This window comes from Pleurodeles waltl, chromosome 8 (assembly GCF_031143425.1).
Source record: "Pleurodeles waltl isolate 20211129_DDA chromosome 8, aPleWal1.hap1.20221129, whole genome shotgun sequence".
NCBI lineage: Eukaryota > Metazoa > Chordata > Amphibia > Caudata > Salamandridae > Pleurodeles > Pleurodeles waltl.
Window position 1 is genome coordinate 143,322,860 of NC_090447.1, and position 20,929 is coordinate 143,343,788.

Sequence of the window (20,929 nt, forward strand, 5' to 3'; positions counted from 1 at the left end):
AAGAAAACACAAGGTCATAATTCGAATAAAAACATTGAATCTCTTCCTGTTTATAGAATCTTGTTAGTAACAGACTACAACTTATTCCATAAGTTAGTGGCAAGCTATGATAGGTAACCCCCTCTTGTACTGAAACAGGAATCTGTTTGCACACAAAGCAATCCTTCACATCCATTGTGTCAACATACGCAAGTGATAGAAAACGTTAGTGGAAAGTTCCCCTTTTGCATTAGTTCCCTCGTGCAAATATCTCATATCCAACTCAAACCTCTCCCAAGCTGTTAGTGCAGTGGTAGTCTCAGGAATTGTAGCATTGTTAGTCCCACTCTTATCCATTAGTGTCATACCCACAACCACAGCCATAATGAATATCACACACACAACACCTAAACCAACCCCCAAATATTTACGCCTACTCCCTCTGTTATCCTGTCTAGTGTTAGCCATGATCTGTAAAGAATCAGAAAGTGAAGGATGGTTAATTCAAACAACAACAGAGGATAGTTCGAATTAACTTTTCTCCTTTTTTTTTTCTCGCAGCAAAGTCAAAACAAGAGAAAATCGTCCTTCAGCAATTATTTACAGCTTTCAGTTTCACTCCTAGGATCCTTGTCAATTCAGGTTAGCAGCTGGTCAAAATCGGTTTTCAAAAGTCAATTCAGGTTTTCAAAGTTTCATCCGGTAAATTCTCAGTCTCTTTTCTTAATTTTCAACTTTAATTCGATCTTTATACCAATTCAGTCTTCTTCAGTCAGACTCAGGTACCAAAGTACTGACCTTGAATCTCTTGATCAAAGCAAAATGCCAAGAACTCTTATTGCCATTCAGCTGTCATTGCATACACCCATTCAGGACCTGCGTACCTTCTGTTTGCTATCCTTTTTCTTTTCAACTTGGGATCACCTTGCAACTCTCCTTCACTTAGATCTTCTCTCCTTGTTGTATCAACTTCTTCCTCAATTGCATCTTCGACAACCACTTCTCTTCTTTTCACTTGCAATTCTGGCCACTTGTCTCCTTTCAGTATCTCTCCGGTCTTTGATCTTTCCTGTGGCAACCCTTCGCCCTCTCTTGGCTCTAAGGTGTTTTCTCTTGATGGACCTGCAATCTGCTCAGAAGGAGTTTGGACACTCTGACTCTCTTACACCTCAACTCCTTCACATTCTGGGTCTGTCAAATGCTCTAGCTCATTCCCACAATCGTCTGCTTCTGGGAGAACACCCCTCTGATTAGGTTCTCCTGCTGCCTCAGTTGAGATAGGCTCACCGTCACCCCTCTGGATCTCTTCTCCCTCGTCTCTTACTGGAGTGACCAAGCCGTCCTCAACGGGCTCTCCTTCTGTCTCAGTTCCCCTTTGATCACTCTCCAGCCCTGAGGCTTCCTTTTGTGTTGTTGGTACTTCCAACAACTCAACTTCCTCATCAGTTGGACACGTCACCTTTTTCATGTGACTGGCATGGATCCAGTTCGGAACTCCCGCACACTTCAGAGCAGTAGTAGTCGTTAGTATCACTTGATATGGTCCCTTCCAACGTGGCTCCAAACATGTCTTCCTTATGTGTTTCTTGATGACAACCCAATCACCAGCTCTCAGGTTGTGTCCTGGATCATTAATAGGTGGCAGGGTGGTAGCTTCCACCTGGTGAGAGAAAGAGCGGACCACATCAGCCAGACCCTTGCAGTAGTCCAACACTATATCATCTGTGATATTCACAAGAGCATTCACAGGGACTGAAGGCAGTCTCATAGCTCGACCCATGAGAATTTCATGAGGGGACAGTCCTGTTTTCTTGTTAGGTGTATTTCTCATTGACATTAACACCAAATGAAATGCATCGGGCCATTTCAAATTCGTGGCTGCACACATTTTCGCCATTCTCAACTTCAGGGTACCATTCATCTGTTCAACTAGTCCTGATGCTTCAGGGCGGTAAAAACAATGTAACTTCTGCTCAATGTTCAGTGCTGCACACAGTAACTTAACTACCTTGTTGTTGAAGTGACTTCCCCTATCTGATTCTAAAGAGATCAGAAAACAGAAACGTGGTATCAATTCCCTGAGCAGCAGCTTCGCTACTGTGAGGCTGTCATTCCTGCGTGTAGGGTACGCTTCAATCCAATGACTAAAGATACATACAATCACCAGCACATATCTCAGACCTCCACACACGGGTATCTCAATAAAATCCAATTGCATTCTGCTAAATGGACCTCCAGCTCTGTTAGTGTTGCTCAAATTCACCATTGTCCCTTTTCCCGCATTCATCTGTTAGCAGATGACACACCTATGGCAAATCACTTCTGCAGCTTGTCTGAACTTCGGGTTAAACCAGTCAATTTTGAACAACCTGATCATGGTATCCCTCCCAATATGTGCTTGACCATGGTAAAAACTTGCAAATTGTGACAAAAGACTGTTTGGCAAGACCATTTTCCCTTCATCTGAGACCCACAAGTCATTTGGTCTTTGTACGCATTGCATCCTAACCCAAGAACACTTCTCATCCTTGCTGGCACGACCCTGCAACAATCTCAATTCTTCTAGTGTATCAATCACCCTTAATGCATAACCTGTGCATGTCTCATTTTCTTTTTCAGGCAACAATCCCCACTGATCCTTAAACGATATACAATTCAATGCGCAAAACCTTGCGACTTGATCCGCATATCCGTTTCCCATGGAAACAAAGTCTTGTGACTTCAGGTGCGCACTGCATTTCACCACGGCAATTTCATGAGGTAACCGAATCGCGTGCAACAACTCCTTAATTCTCTCACCATTTTTCACTGGCGAGCCAGAAGAGGTCAAATAACCCCTCTGTGACCATAGTTGGCCCTTATCATTGACAATTCCGAATCTGCATCGACTATCAGTATAGATAGTCACTCTCATCTGGGTAGAGGCATGGCAAGCTCTAGCAAGAGCAACCAGTTCAGCTACTTGAGCAGAATACATTCCTTGAAGCCAAGACGCTTCCAGGATGCCAGAAATCGTGCATACAGCATATTCGGCTCTCAGCACTCCTACTGAGTCTCTCAAACATGAGCCATCGACAAAGCTAATTTGGTCATTTTCTTCCAATTGGGTATCTTTAATATCAGGCCTCGGTTTGGTGCACATTTCTGTTACCTCAAGACAATCATGTTCCACATCTTCCACATTTTCAACCTCTGTATTTTCACTTGGAAGCAAAGTTGCCGGGTTCAATACTGTACATCTTTTTAACGTTACATTTGGTGACCCCAATATAATCGTTTCATATTTAGTCAATCTTGCATTTGTCGTGTGCTGCGTTTTAGTACGGGTCAACAGGACTTCAACTGAGTGAGGGACCATGACTGTTATAGGATGTCCCATCACTATGCCTTCACACTGTGTGCAGCTTTGTCCAACTGCTGCCACTGCACGCAGACAACCCGGTAAGGCTGCTGCAACTGGGTCCAAAGTAGCTGAAAAATATGGTACTGGTCGGTTTACACCTCCATGGACCTGTGTCAGGACAGACAAAGAACATGCATTAAATTCATGACAAAACAGAACAAAAGACTTCGTGTAATCAGGCATACCTAAAGCTGGAGCCCTGCACATGCTCTCTCTTAACTCAGTAAATGCTTTCATTTCCTTCTCTCCCAACACTATGACATCCGGCCCCTCTTTGACCGTCAGTCTCACTAATGGCTTGGAGATGACTGAGAAATTCGGGATCCACTGACGACAGTAACCCACCATTCCTAGAAACATACTAACATCTCTCCGTGTTGTTGGGGGATTCATCGAACCTGCAGGACATGTACTGGTACTCGGTCTATTGTCATCTATCGCATATGGCGGTGGTCGATCATTCAGTAACTAATTTAGGAACTCATCATCGTCTGAGTCATCTACCTCTGACCAGGGCTTCCTAGCCTCTTTGTCTTTGGAGGGACTTTTGTCAGTCTCACAAGTGGCTTTCCCCCCTTTGTCTTCACTGCAGTTACTCTTTCCCTGGATAACTTCCTCGACCCTTTCTCAATTTGATGACCCAAGTACTTCACTTCTTTCTGGCAATATTGCAATTTCTTTGGGGACACCTTGTGTCTGTTCTTTCCCAAGTGATTCAGTAGGGCAATCGAATCATACTTGCACTCATCCCTTGTTTTGGATGTGATCAACAAATCATCAATGTACTGCACTAGAGTCGATTGGAAAGGCAGCTCCAGTGACTCCAAATCGTTCTTCAGTATCTGATTGAATATGGAAGGTGATTCCGAAAACCCTTGAGGAATTCGACACCAACTGTAAACCTTGTCCAGGAATTTAAAACTGAAGAGAAATTGGCTGTCCTCATGAAGAGGCACAGAAAAGAACGCTTGGGACAGATCAATAACTGTGAACCACTCTGCATCGCATGGAATCTGAAACATAATCAGAGCTGGATTTGTCAACACTGGGCAGCATTTCACCACTATGTCATTGATCTTTCTCAAATCTTGGACAATCCGAACATTCCCACGAGGCTTTCTCAGTCCCATTATTGGTGAATTACATGGACTGCTCATCACTTCTTTCAAGACTCCCTGTTTAACAAAGTCTGCAATTAATTTATAAGGACCATATGATACTGCGGTATCTGAGGGAAAGCAGCATTTGGCTTCACACTGACTTTAACTGGCTCTACTCCTTTTAGCAGGCCTACTTCTTTCCCTGTCAGGTCCCACACCTTCTCTTGTACTGTTCCCTGCAAGTCTGCCGGGAGATCAGCCACTGTGAACATCGGTGAGAAATTAATCAGAGGATATTCCTCATCTGTGGTCTCAGTTTCAGGCTCTGAAGCCTGTTCCTCCCCTTCATCATCGCTGTTTGTCTGGACCTCAATCCCCTCATTGGAACAGGTGATTGAACGCCTCGTCTTGCGCAGTAAGTCTCTTCCCAGTAAGGACACGGACTTGAATCGCAAACCACAAATCTGTGCAATCCTTGGAAAGTGCCAAGCTCAACCTGCACCGATCTGTGATCGGGTTAGTCAGGAGTTGGTTTGTGTCAACCAAGAATGAAACCTTGTGACCCATTACCTTCCCCTGAACATAGGGCCCTTTCTGGTCTACTTCTAAGGACACTGCAAGCCTACACTCCTCACTATCTGAACTCTCATCTGACCATTCATCGCTTATTCCATTCTCACCACGCAATGGGTACTGTTGCACTGTGTGATTTTGACTCACTCTTTGACCTGTGACCTGTTGAGGAAGCATCACCTGTTGTTGTTCTATTGGTGCTAAAAGCACTGGCATTTGCTGTCTAGGTACCATAGGAACCTGCTGTTGCATTTGCTGTAGCTGTATCAGCTTTATACGCGGCATCTGCACCTGCTGAATGGATTGAAAACCCTGCATTTGATTCGCATTACTCTGAAAATTCGGATTTGGCCCTCTCATCCTCGGTCCTTTCACATTTTGAAATGAACTGACATCATTGCTTTGTTGAACAATACCCTTCTGTAGCATCATTGGGCACGCCCGCTTCCAATGTCCAATGACCCCGCAAGCATGACAAGGTAACATCTTCTTCATTCCCTGTACATTGTTTTGAACTACTACAGTGTTCAAATCTGGACTTGCGCCTGAAACATCCCGCTTCCTTTCGGCTGTTGTACCATCTGCTGTAGACAACCTCCCTGCATCCCAGACTGTGCTGTCTTAATTTGCATCACCATCGCTTTCTCCTTCAGCTTTCTCTGCTTTAATTCGATCTCGTCATTACAGTACTTCGCATACTGCAACACCTCGTCAATCGGCTTTGCTTGCCAGCAAATCAAGTGACTCATAATCATCTGGTTAATCTCAGGTCTCAACCGTTCAACAAACCTAAACACAAGGTGATTCATGTCCTTCCCCTCAACAACCTCTTTACCACTGTAGTGCTTGAACGCCTTCAACAACCTCTCATAATAGTCATGTATCGATTCCTTGGCTTCCTGAGCCGTTCGATCAATCCTTTGCCAATCAATATTCTTCAGCGAAACTCTCGATTTCAGAAACTCAATCACCTTATAGTAGTACTTCATCACCTCAGGAGACGGTGCTCCTGTGATTCTGTCCCTTGCCGGTTCCTCAGTCAGCCAATCCATGCTCCTCTTGCACTCAAGCCACAAATCAGCTGGAACTATGATCTCAAAGAGAGTATTCAGGTCTTACCAAAGACATTTTGCAAGTTTCACAAACCTGTCCGTCTGCTGATACCACTCTATTGGCTTCTCTCTCAGCCTGGGGAAATTATTCGTAAATGATAGAATATCACCCCTAGTCCACGGTACATGGAAGAGAACCCCTCCGGCAGTCTCTCTCATTGGAAACATTTTTACCGTACCGGTATCCGGTAATGCTTTTGCTGGCTGCTCCATGCAGTCACTCTTCCTCTTGTCTCTTTTCTTCACCCATCTGCCTTCCCACTTTTCCAAGGCTCCCCAAACTTGTGCACTCTGCAGTATCTCCTTGAGGTGTGCCTTCATTCCAGTAGACCTCATGTGTTCAAAATCCCTAGGCTCAAAATCTAACCTATAACTCCTCATAAGAATGCCGTACTTATCTGCCAAATTTGCCAACCTCTGGTGTACCCTGCTCACTTCTCTAGTTATCTTTGGACACAGGTATCTCAATTCTGCTTCCGTGTATGACTCTAACCTGTTCACACCCATGCTCCCTTCAACAAGTTCATTTGCCTCCATGCTCAACCTCACAAAATTCAGGTGTTCTTCTCCTTCCACTCTCCCTGCGGCTACAGGAGCAGTCTGTGGAGTATTAAGCTTGTCTAGCCAGTCAGTCAGCTGTTGTGCTGTTAAACCTTGTAACAAGATATTCCCAGCCTACACTAAAGGTGTCTGTGGTATATTCACACTCGAGATCTGCGGAGTTAACAGTCTCCAACCTGTCTGTCTCATGGCAACAGGGACCTAGATCCTTCAAATGTCGGTTCCACTGTAGTTGTTCCTTGGGAGCTTCCTACGAACCCTCCTCTTGTCATCTCTTGAGTCATTACCCCTTGATTGCATACACTAGGCTTCGCCTGCGCATACAATGGTACTGGTGGACCAACTGTAATAGTCAAAGATATGGTGTCTGGCGTCTGCCTGTTCCCCAAAACCTGTGGATGACTAGCTCCCATATTCTGCTTCATCACTGATGCCATGGTTGACTGCGGCCCGTGACCGAAGTATAACTCAGAATCATATGCTGCTGCACCTGAGGCAGTAAAGGTGGAGTTGGATCAGTCTGAACCAACTTTTGTCTTCCATAAACTTGCTATGATGGCATCATCAGATTTGTGGTAGTCTCTAAAACTGGGACATCAGGGTACGTTCTCTGAACCTGTGGTGGTTGCAGCTGAGATTGCATACCGTGGGCAGTGGACACACTAAAACTACTCTGCACCAGGATTGGTGTTGAGCCAGGACTAACCACCGCCATATGCGATAGATGACAATAGACCGAGTACCAGTACATGTCCTGCAGGTTCGACCCAAGAGAAGGTGACAATGGATACCATGATATCCATTGTCACCTTCTCTTGGGTCGAACCTGCAGGACATGTACTGGTACTCGGTCTATTGTCATCTATCGCATATGGCGGTGGTCGATCATTCAGTAACTAATTTAGGAACTCATCATCGTCTGAGTCATCTACCTCTGACCAGGGCTTCCTAGCCTCTTTGTCTTTGGAGGGACTTTTGTCAGTCTCACAAGTGGCTTTCCCCCCTTTGTCTTCACCTTCTTGAGCTATGGCTGGAAACAGCCTGACTCCATCTATTGTTTCTCTCCTCCAACCTCTCTGTGCACTATCCCACCCAGCCTCCGCTAGTGTCTTTTCTGCTTTCCTCATTCTCCTCTCAAATTTCTGTTGCTGTTATCGTATTGCCATCAGTTCCCAAATTGCTAACGCCTCAATCTGTGCTGGCCTCAAAGGTGGCTTTAGCTCATTTAGCACCCTCTGCACATTTTCCAAAATCCTCAAATTGAACGTGCTCCGGAAACACTAAGCACCCTTCTTTCTCTGTAGCTTTGAACCATTGCTTTAGCCAAAGACATGGTGTGACCCCCTTTTCCTCCATTACATTATAAGCCAGTGTATCCTCTGGCGGTGTAACCTCCCCTACAATTGTGGTAATATAAACGTTCCCCCTCAAAGCACTCTTTAAAGCCTTGAAAAATTTCATCTTTTATTTTGTTCACAATCAAATCAGGAAGTGACTTTAATTCCCAGAACTCTCTTTGCCTACCTTCTCAACCAATTGCCTCTCACGGACGGCTGCCAATCCGTCCGCGACCCTTCTCACAAACCCACCTATCCCAGCGAGGCTCCAATGACGTCACACTCAGACACACTGCGGCTGACAAAGTCTTGCGGCTTGTCTTCCCACTCTCGATTCACACATAACTAATGCAATATATTGCGAGCACCAACCAAAAACAAAATCAAAATTTGCCAGTTTACTACAGGAAAGGGTAGCACAAACGCTTCAGACCTTTACAGCGATTTCCGTTAGACTCAGCCACTACTCTCTCCTTCTCAGATCCCGCACTCGCAAGCAAAATTTGACCCGCAAATTCCACTCTCAACTTGTTAACGGAGTATTGTTCTAGTGCACTTTAGAACTCACCAAATCTCCATTGAAGTTTTAATTCACTCACTTTGACTCAAACTCGACTCGTCGATTTCACCATCGACCTAATAAACTGCGCAAATTACAACATAAACCAAGTGTCTCATACACTTATCAATATACTCCGGAGTCTTAGACCACGCAGGGTCCGTACATCATCAGCAACCACGTGGACAATTTTTGAGCACAAAGCGCCACACTCACATGAAGTTCGCCGACTTCCCTACTCTCATACTGCGGAGTACCCACACTCCTACTAAAACATTATCATCTGGCCTAAATCCTCACAAACTTCACAATTCACATGTGGTATGCATAAGCTGTGCAAGCGCAAAATCTACTTCATTCACACTATCACTAGAACGCCGAGAACATACTCAAACTTCCTTTAGCAAGCTCCGAGATTCCGGGAAAGTCATTTGGAACTAAGGGACACATCAACTCTCTAGTTTGCATCCTTGAAAGGAAAAAATACCCACAAAACCCAATTTAGTCGGTACACCTTGCTTCCTTCCAAACCACTCCCATCAGTCTCTACCAGAAACCAACTCCTTTTCTACCAAACTGCAATTTTTGGACCGTCAACTCTATCAAACCGTAGTCTCTCGTACTGGGGCCCCAAAGGGCCAAACCATCCACACTGCTACCAAAAACAGTTAGCGCGTCAGAGCCTTAATAAGTAAACTTACAAGGAGACACGTTTAGGTCGACGAACCTTTGGACCACGTTCAGGGACTTCCTAATACGAGATGTCTTTCTGGCATCACAAATCAATAGATCAATAAATCAATCAATAATTACAATAACTAATCAACAAACTAACCAATAACATTTGGTAAGAATCAATAAGTTGAACACACCATAACCTTTCAGTCATGAATAACCACACCAATTTAGTTAAGTGTTAGGATATTTATTTCCCTATTTGTTACAATCTAATGTCATCTCCCTTAATCTCATTAGCAATAAATCTCATTAGAAACTCGTCTGATTTGCAATTAGAACACAATTAATCAATGCATAGAGAATATTCATTCGGTATTAGACACATCATTAATATGAAGCAACTTAGCAAAATCTCAGTAATACATGATTCAACAAAGCAAGAATTCCGTAATTTATCTATTTTCTCAAGATATTATGAACACCTTAACTAACCTCAAATTAGCATTAGCATGTTGGGCTTCATGCAAAACATTTTAGCAAACAAGAATTTAGAAAACATCTAAACTATGGCTTCTATCAAAATAGCAGTTGGTACCTAGAAAGAAAAGGCAAACAGGCAATTTCAATTTTTGCATCAGATAGTTACCAACCCAACAGATCAGCAAACAGCCTCAGTCTTCGTCCTCAGGACATCAGTCGATTCGCCATCAGCAGAGATAGGACGGGACAAAGTCTCAATATAGCATAGCTAAGGAATAGGACCTTCCCTCATATGGAGGAGAAGTAAGTATCAGGCAAGAATGGGAAAAAGATGTTTCAGAGTAATAGGACAAAGCAAAAGAGAATGAAAAGTCTCTGTGAGCGAGTAAAGGAGTCTCTGTGTGTGTTTCTTCTTGTTTCACTCCGTTAAATCAAAACTACCTAATGAGCCCATAACTCCTCATTGGATAATAATTGGTGCATCGTTATCTCCGTCCAATAATTGTTCAAGCATCTTGTCAGAATTTTCCACAAACCACAGTTCTCATGTCGCGGATTGGTCCATATTATTGACGTCTTCATCGGTTGGAATGTCAGGTAGGAAAAGTTACACTTTGCGTTCCAGTCAGTGTCTCCATTGTTCTCTCCTACTACCTTGCACCTGCTACGAATTATACTGTTGCATTCAGCAAGAACCTTGCCTTGAGCAAGTCGGTTCTCATGAGAAAGAAGTTACTACGACTACACACACATAACTTCTAGAAATGTACAGCTTCGCGCCCTTCAGAAAAATAGCACATTACACGTTAGAAAATACAGTTTAATATGAGGCCAGGCAGCTAGGCCCAGACCCTCGCTAAGCTAAGGCCTTCTAATTAATAAGCAAACTCTTAACCCATAGCTCTAATTATGATACGCTAATACAAATTCAAAACATTATTGCATAATAATTCTGAATTAACAAGCTTTTCATTAGTCTTCGTATACATTGGTAGCCACTCCCTGTGGGCACATTTCAAACGTGTGCATTGTTTCTATGTTAACACGTTTTCCATACAGCTTCATCACACAATATATTGCAAGCTTTTCCATGTTAATATTGCTTTTGAATGACACACTCCAACACCCTCAGTACCCCGAGAGTTAAGTGCAGGAAGGGTTGCTTTTGTCGCAGTTTGCAGAGCTACAGTAGAATAGACCCCAGGACACCAGTGACAAATTACCTCTATCACTGTGGCTGATACCAAGTACCTGCCCTGTAGCAACCGGTGCACGGTCTGACTGTGGCCCCTTTTCACTATTGCAATATTTTAATACTTGTATATTTTTATATTCTATGTAGGGGTTTATATGGTTGTTAAGCTTATAAATCTTTAAACTTCATAGCTTCTTGAAGTGCTCAGCTGACAAACTTATTGAAAAATAATAATAATAATAATAATAAAAAGTGGGAGAAAAGAGGCCCTGTGTGGCAGCATGTACACACCCTCTAGCCCACTTCCCACAGGTCTATGAGTGTTCTGTGACTTACCCTTACCAGTTACGTCAAGCTGCGTTCCTTGTCTTTCCTAATTCCTAAAAGCGTTGTGGTAGGATTTCTGGCAGCAACAAAGGAGTTGTATGCCGCTTGATATGAGGTAGTAGTTGCATTCCCTGTTGTCATTGATGGCTGGCAAACCTGATTGACAGCAAAGGATACAATCTCCTGCAGCCAGAAGTCTCACTGGATTTCCATGTTCATGGAATATGATGAAAATAAACATCATCAGAACTCTTCAACATGTCTACTTTTTTATGAATAATAAATTAAATAGGAAAAAGTGTATGGAAAACAGTACTGCGTAGTCCTGCTGCACCGATGTCGTGCGCCCAGTACCCCTGCTCACAATGCATTTTGCAACTAGGCAGAGGTCTATCCATGAGATCCAGCATAACTAAAGATACATAGGGGCAGATTCAAGAAATGTGGCCCTCCACCCATTGCAGCGCAACTTTTCTTGCGCCCCTTAGCACCCCCCTACCGCCACCATGTGTGCGCCATATTTAAAGTACGGCGTACCATGGTGCATGGCAGAGGGCAATAGCATCAAACTTTGTGACGCTATTGATGTACTGTTCAGGGTTATCACCAAAAGCTTGGCGCTAACCCTGAACAGGACATCGGGCCCATTCTAAATAAAGGTGTGCCCCGTTTTAACGCCTGCTCTGAGCAGGTGTCAAAAATGCTGCAAAAAATGGCACAAATAAATCTTTTCGATTCCTTTGCACCTTTTTTTGCCCCCCCCCCCAGCGGGGGAATTCCCCTCTTAGGGGTTACAAAGTGGCCCAATGCATGCAATGCGCCACTTTGTAAATATGGCAGAGTGATTTTGGCCTTGTTTGGCCACATTAGCGTAAACAAAATCACGCTAATGTGGTGCAAGGAGGCGCTAATGTGGTGCAAGGAGGCGCTGGGTCCTCTTAAATCTGGGCCGTAAGTTCGCTTTCTTAGACAAGTCAAAATTGTCAGTGTCTAACAGCAGATCTGAAAAACCCTTTGTTGATTTTCACTGCCCATCGGTACTTCGTTACGGCCCTACCAGAGCGGGAATGCTGGAACTGGTCCTGATGTAAATATGCGCCCTCAGCCTTCAGACCACTTGATAAGGTGCTTTGATGAAAGTGCTGTAAATGGGCCTCAGTCAAATATAGTGTGTTTTTGGTGTTTCTGCAAAGCGCAAAGTTAATGCCCCGCACACCGTTCACAGAGCAATTAACGGAGCTAATAATGTCACTTTTCTATGCAATTTCCAAGCTCCTTACATAGACTGCTTAACAAAAGTAAGCTCTGCTCTGATATCGAAATCTTCAACAAATAAATGTATTTAATCAGAAAGCAGAAATAAAATCCAGTAAAGATCACTGGAATGTCGCAAATATTTTAAGGACTGACAAAAACTGGTGATTCCACCTAACATTGCATCCATAAAAGTTAATTTAAAGCGATGCCAATGTTCCTCACAATTTTTATTGGAAGTGAAACATTATCTTAAAATAATTTGTGGTTCAATTTGTAGGGTTGCGATCCCATCTTTAAAAATCATCAGGATGGACGTAATTCTTCTTCAGATAAGTTTTATCTTTGCACGAAACATACCCACACGAAAAAGAGAAATTAGGCATATAATTTAGATAAACAATTTAGAATAATATATGCTTGCCCCTCAAATGTGAAAAAACGGCAGTGAATTTTAGAGAAAATGGTTGATTTGTATTGGGGAGGCGTTCGTACTGCTAAAATGTGCTCATAAATCCATGAAAATAAAGGAAATTAGCAGTGAAGTGTGTGAACGGATAATCATTTATAATTCGGTTAGGGCCCAGTTCTCTTCCCCGTCGCTCATAGAGTCTGCACACATTTTAAACAAGACACTGCGAGAAACATTCAAGATTCCCCAGGGGAAATGATTTCGTAAATGTCAATATTACACTAATAAAATTAATATTTTTTCAGTCCGGAAAATCTAATTTTGCTTTATGAATGTTGATTCACACTCAAACCAGAATTTTTGCAAATGTCAGTTTATCATTAAAGGGAAAGGCGTAGTTCTCAGAGGAGAGACTGAAAACTTCCGAACTACCATGGGAACAGATCCCTTAGTAACTGTCCAGCCAATGAATAATGAATACGTGTTAATCTGCAAAGAAGTGCACCTAAAGCAGATATGTTAATAAGAGATATTAATGAGTGTTTATGCATTTTGAGTAATAAAAAAAAAGTTGAAACAAATAATGTAGAATAATGTACACGTTTGAAAATGTGCCCTCAAAGAGCGATCACCAAGATTCACAAATGTACAAATAAAATTAATAACATTTATGAAATGTAGAAAAAGTATTAAAACAATGTAGTAGTATGTCATATTGAGATATTTAATGTGTGTTTTGCATCATATTGTAGAATTAACTTAGACAAAGTTGTGGCCTAGTTTTTCCAGGCCTCATGCAGAAGCTGAATTATTAGCGCAATGTAAAGAAGCTAATGTGCTGAACTGACCATGAACCGCTAGTTGTTTAATAAAACTGCTTAGCTAAAAATCTCTGCAATGAACCGACAGACAGGAGAGGATGGAACCAATTTTGTAACAAGGACTGTGTAAAGCAGATGAGATGTACTTTCCCAGGACTCGAACAATAGAGACACTGACTGAAGAAGAAGATGCAACATTTTTAACACCTGACGAGCCAGATGATGAGGACATTTTACAATGAACCAATCAACACCTTGAGAACTGTGTAGTATTAGAATTCATAAATTTGAAAAACTAAGATCATTTGATAGAGTCATAACTGGTGATTAACTGACCAATTGGGAATTGGGGGATAGTCTGGGTGACTTTGATATAATGACTTGCAAAGGGGGAGAAGAGAGATGTCAGAGGAGACAGATTATTCCGAAATTGATGCGATATTGGGGAAGAGGAGATTTGAGATTCTGTCATTGGGCTCAAGCTCTTGAGAGCCTGATATGATCGATTGATGACCTGAAGATGAAGACTGACTTTGTTGCTGATCCATACCGTGGATAGATAGCTTTGACAATGTGACTGATTGACTTTTTGAGCTTTTTCTTTCTAGGTACCAACTGCGCTGTCTAAATAGTTTTTCTCCTAAGCGAGATGTTTTTTCAAATTCATGTTCTAAACTGTTTTCGCCTGAAGCCCCACATGCTAACTCTAATCTGGGTTAGGTAGGTTCTTATCCTGAGACATTGACATATACAGTGACAAATAATTGACAGACTGATTTGCTGAACTCTGCTATTCATGTTAACATATTCATTGTTACTGTCTTCTGTTGAGGCATTAGAATGCATGTTTTCTCAAGTTCTGATTAGATTATGTTATTGGTGGCCACTAATGAATTAATCTTGAGTGGATTTGAATAAAATTTGAATTAACTTCATGACTTAGTATTGTATCTAGTAGGGAAATAAAATTGTTAAAACGTATATTGAGTTGTGGTTTTTCATGAATGGTGACGTTATTAACTACTGACTAAAGTTTTTGCTTATTGGTTATTGGTTTGTGTATTGATTATTGATGCACATTGGTTACACCATAGCTAGGATACTCCATGCGAATCAAAAGGTTCATCGACCTATACGTGTCCCCTTATAAGTTTACTTATTAAGGACCGGGAGCGCTAACATGCACGTTTTGTTGTGTTACTGCGTTAGAATTTTTTTGGGAATGATACAGAATTTAACAATTGTTCAGTCTTTCGGCACTATCGGTTCTCAGGGGGAAAATCATGACTGTGATTGTACTGTATTGTAACATTTATATAGGGCCTATTACCCCCATGTTGAGCACTGGAGTGCTTGTGTACATGGTTAGTACGCTATATTATGTGGGGGGAGTCAGAAATATAGGCTTGTAACCTATGGTGTTTGGTAAACTGGTGGCTTTGATCAGTTCCCTGTATGGTATTTCATATGATTATAGTCTACTAAACTGGTTACAGCACAAGGTTGCCCAGTCTGAGATTTTTGTTTATGTTTATAAACAAAAGCAGGCTGAGGAAGGAGGGAGAAATAGGAGATCTGCTGGGATGGACTCTGTTCCAATCATCCCATATGTCAGGGGTCTTCAAACTGGGGGCCAGGACCCCCCTAGGGGGGCCTCAAATGATCCCAGAGTGGGCACCAGGCTCTGGCAAAAAGAAGCATTTTGCAGATAATAGTGCTTTGTTTTAAGCAGAAAACAATTTATTGCATTTTAAAAAAGGTAACAGAACTTAGGGTCCATTCAGTAGGAAAATATTTAGACATATTTAAACATGGCCAGCTTAATAGAACAATGGTGAAAAATTCTAAGGGTAGGCCCGATGATTTGTTTTTTCCTACCTGGGGGCGCAACATTAAAAAGTTTGAAAACCACTGCCTAGTATGAATGTAATTGTGAGATGTTAAGAAGCGGTCATAAAACGTAGGTAGTTGGACCTAAAGTGGTGGACTGCATTAGAGTCATCCGGTGGCCAGCGGTATGTGGCAGATCTCTTTAATTATTCCATGCCTGTTCAAATTCCTTGTGATTTGTTGCAGTGGCCCAATTCAGTACTGCGTGATAGACATGACCCATAGTGTTTTAGTTTTATTTGAGTGTAAGAGGGACAAGCATTGTAGGGAATTGTTATGCAGCCTGCTTGACCAACACTAGGCTGCACAACCACTGAGAGTTATAGTGTTAGAATTAGTGAGGGCCAGGACAGTTATGTGTGAACTTACTTTACTACGTAATACCCAGACTAGACGCAGGTCAGGTCTTCATAACTTATTTGGCCAAAGAAAGTTCTTTGGGTGTTTGTCAATATGAGGAGAGTGTGGGGGCCATCTATTTTATATATGTGGACTGTGTATTGTACTTGAAGGGGTGATTATTGTTCTGTGTTCAATATCAGAGATATGGGGTGGTTTCCTGGTGGAAATAATTTACAAAAAGTCTCTGTTTTGCCATAACTATATAAGTGGCACTTAGAGACAATTTCCTGAAGACATACAGTACACCTGCTATTTCGTGTGATCTACTTTGGACATAGCTCCTCTTTTCTTTGACTAGGAGTGATCACATGATAGGCCAGGGTATCACATGTGACATTGGGCTTTACAATTCAACATCATTTAACAGTGTGCAGTAATTACGTAGATGGTGTGTAACCATGTTACAAATGAGTCTATCATTGACTAAGACTTTGAGATTTGTGGTAATACTGCATCAAATCTTGGAAAATCTATAGCTGTTTACCTAATGTGAAAGGCCTGTGGTTACAGGATGCATAAAAGACAAAAAGCATGTGATGCTTTCCGCCCCACAAGTTATTCCTACTTTCTTCCACTGTAATCCTAACTAGTGCATTAATGCAGAATGGTAACATTATTAATGCATGTAAGTATTACATCATGATTTAAACAAGGACTCTAAATGAGTCTTGTTACTGTAGACAGTTTACAAACTCATCAAATGCTTGGTGTTAGAAATTGGGTCTTTGGTTGACAGTCAGGTTACCCCCTGTTCAAGCAAGGACCCTCACTCTAGTCAGGGTAAAGGAGGGTCAGCTAACCCCTGCTTACCCCCTTGGTAGCTTATCAGAGCAGTAGGCTTAACTTCAGAATGCTAGGTGTAATGTATTTGTACCAGCACACACAGTGACTTAATGAAAACACAACAAAATGACACAACACCAGTTTAGAAAAATAGAAAATATTTATCTAAGCAAAACAAGACCAAAACGACAAACATCCACAATACACTAGTCAAGTTATCAATTAAAAATCACAAAAGAGTCTTTAAGTAGTTTCAAACACACACTAACACTGTTAGCGTGAAAAAGTACCTTGGGTGCGTCAAAAATATCCCTGCACGGGCGAGTGCATGTCAAAAAGGGCTTGTGATGCGTTTCTCCTTTCGCTGGGTCGGGCGTGCCATTTCTTCTCTCCACAGGAGAGCAATGCGTCGATCCGGTCAGCACTCTCGGGTACGGGAAGGCCTTGCGTTGTTTTTACACGCCCAGCAGTACTTAAATCGGAAATCCAGCCGCACAATGATCCGAAAACCACGCAGCATGGGTTGCGATCTCCCAGCCTCCGTCAGCAATGCTGCGCATCATTTCTCCTGCTCCGTGCATGGATTCTTCAGTCGCGTTTCTGGCGAGCGTCGATTTTCAGCTGCGGAGCCGGCGGAGTGTCATTTCTTCAGCCGCAGATCGGAGTCGCGTCGATCTTTTTCCCGCACAGCGCTCTGTGCGTGGATTTCCTTTTCTTCAGGCTGCCAGCTTCTCCTTTCAGGGTCCCAGGACCTGGATGGCACCACAGGGCAGAGTAGGAGTCTCTCCAGGGACTCCAGGGGCTGGAAGAGAGAAGTCTTTGCTGTCCCTGAGACTTCAAACAACAGGAGGCAAGCTTTAAATCAAGCCCTTGGAGATTTCTTCTCAAGCTGGAAGGCACACAAAGTCTAGTCTTTGCCCTCTTACTCTGGCAGAAGCAGCAATAGCAGGATAGCTCCACAAAGCACAGTCACAGGCAGGGCAGCTCTTCTTCCTCAGCTCTTCTCCAGGAAGAGGTTCCTCTTGTTTCCAGAAGTGTTTCTGAAGTCTGTGGTTTTGGGTGCCCTTCTTATACCCAATTTCTCTTTTGAAGTAGGCCAAAATCAAAGCAAAGTCTCTCTTGAATGTGAAATCCTGCCTTGACCAGGCCAGGCCCCAGACACTCACCAGGGGGTTGGAGACTGCATTGTGTGAGTGCAGGCACAGCCCTTTCAGGTGTAAGTGACCACTCCTCCCCTCCCTCCTAGCACAGATGGCTAATCAGAATATGCAGGCTACTCCCCAGCTCCTTTGTGTCACTGTCTAGTGTGAGGTGCAACCAGCCCAACTGTCAAACTGACCCAGACAGGGAATTGACAAACAGGCAGAGTCACAGAAATTGTATAAGCAAGAAAATGCTCACTTTCTAAAAGTGACATTTTCAAACACTCAATCTTAAAATCAACTTTACTAAAAGATGTATTTTTAAATTGTGAGCTCAGAGACCCCAAACTCCACATGTCCATCCGCTCCCAAAGAGAATCTGCACTTTAATCAGATTTATAAGGTGCCCCCCATGTTAACTTATGAGAGGGACAGGCCTTGAAACAGTGAAAAATGAATTTAACAATATTTCACTGTCATATAAAACACATTACTATATGTCCTACCTTAACCATACACTGCACCCTGCCCTTGGGGCTACCTAGGGCCTACCTTAGGGGTGTCTTATATGTAAGAAAAGGGAAGGTTTAGACCTGGCAAGTGGGTACACTTACCAAAGTCGAATTTATAGTTAAAACTGCACACACAGACACTGCTGTAGCAGATCTGAGACATGATTACAGAGCTACATATGTGGGTGGCACAACCAGTGCTGCAGGCCCACTAGTAGCATTTGATTTACAGGCCCTGGCACCTCCATTGCACTTTACTAGGGACTTACTAGTAAATTAAATATGCCAATCATGGATAAACCAATTACATACAATATACACAGAGAGCATATGCACATTAGCACTGGTTAGCAGTGGTAAAGTGCTCACAGTTCAAAAGCCAACAGCAACAGGTCAGAAAAAATAGGAGGCAGGAGGCAAAAAGATTGGGGATGACCCTGCATAAGCAAAAAAAGTCCAACACTTGGTAACACAAACAGAAGCCTACAGAACACTGCTCCAAAGCAAGGATATTGTTAAGAATATTAATGATGGGATCATTCATTGGCAAAAGCCTATTGGTCTCTCTGTTTTTAAAGAGCACAAGTGCATGCCATTGAAAAGATGCAATTAGTCACTTTCCCAATGAAGGATGTAATATTTCAAGTCTTTCGTAGAGGTTCCCTTAATAGAACCCACATACTTGCAGTACCAGTCTGTAGTATCTTAAGAAGTTACACAAGATCCCTTGGGTTAGACACAAATACTCACTGTATCAGATTGCGGTACCCTTACTTCAGGTTCCTTGATTCAGGCAAATGTTTTCATTGGCTTCCTCAACTGCTGTCTCAATCTAAGGACACCAGAAAGTTATGCAGAAATAGGAGGACTTTGAATGTCTTAGTCCCATGTTTATACTTTTTTAGCGCCGCATTTGCGTTGTTTTTTTATGCAAAATCAGCGCAAACTTACAGTGCTAAAAAAGTATAAATATGGGCCTTAGTTTTTAAAGTGAAAATAGAAAGTGGCAATCAAAATCCCACTGTGCTTTTAGTTTGAGCAGCCAGATCATAGAGAGGGTGGAATTTCACCATGTAAATTAGTATATTCACTTAGCAGGACTAATAATTTCGCTGGCTTTCTATGGCCTTAAGGCAGGTCAGGTGTGACCCTTGACTTGCCTTAAGGCCAGGAAGTACTCGACACGCCAAGCAGCTCCACCAGCCTGCATCTGTGCCCCCGACCCCACCCTCGTTACTGTCGCGAGTTTGAGGCCCTCCACCACCCGCTGGCACCCTCCTGCGCCTTATCCCTGGTGTCTAGTGGTTGCCGTAAGTATTGTGTGTGTGTGTTGTAATCTGCATTAGTGATTTTTGTGCCATTTTTCTGTGTCCTTTCTGTTTATTGCCTTCTTCTGTTTTTTGCCTGTTTATTGCCCTTTTTATTGCCTTTTTTATTACCTTTTTTGTTCTGACCTCTCCTCCCCGGTCCTGCCGCTGCGTCCCCTGCAGTCCCGCCCCCTCGCACCCCCATTTGCCACTGCCTCCCAGCTGCTCCTCCCTCCCTTTTTAATGGCGGCTGCGACGCGGTGCCGAATGTGACCCCTGACCTACCTTAAGGCCAGGAAGCACTCGGCACGCAGAGCAGCTCCACCAGCCTGCCTCCGTGTCCCGACCCCGCCGAGTAACTGTTGCGAGTTTGTGGCCTTCCATCACCGGCAGGCACCCACCTCATTCCTGGTATCTAGTGGTTGCAGTAAGTATTGCATTGTGTGTGTGTCTTGTAATCTGTATTAGTGTTTTTTGTGCCGTTTTTCTGTGCCTTTTCTGTTTATTGCCGTCTTCTGTTTTCTGCCTGTTTATTGCCTTTTTTATTGCCTTTTTGTTCCGACCTCTCCTTCTCCCCGGTCCTGCCCCTGCGTCCCCGCCCCTCTCGCGCCCCCATTTGCCACTGCCTCCCAGCTGCTCCTCCCTCCCACCTCCCCTTCTTAATTGCGGCCGCGCCTCTGGCACGCCAGAGGGAAGTCCATCTGCGCCTGTCTGCGCCTGGACAGCACCCAGAATCAGTTCCCCTGCCCCTCGCACCTCCCAAGCCACCAGACGCCACTACACCGCAACAGAACTCCTCGCGCTCAACCCCGGCCATCCCACCGCCTGCGTCCTGACCTCCCCTAGGCACACCCACGGACCTTTCTCCTGCCGCACATGCCAATTCACCTGCGCTCAAGCCACCAAGCACCACAACAACGCCACCCACCTCAACCACCTCAGCTCCATCCTCCTCAACACCCGCTCCGTCCACAAGCATGCCATCGAAATCTGGGACCTGCTCACATCAACCTCCCCAGACATCGCCTTCCTCACCAAAACCTGGATGAACCCCTCTTCGGAATCCGACATCGCCATAGCCATCCCTGAGGATACAAAATCA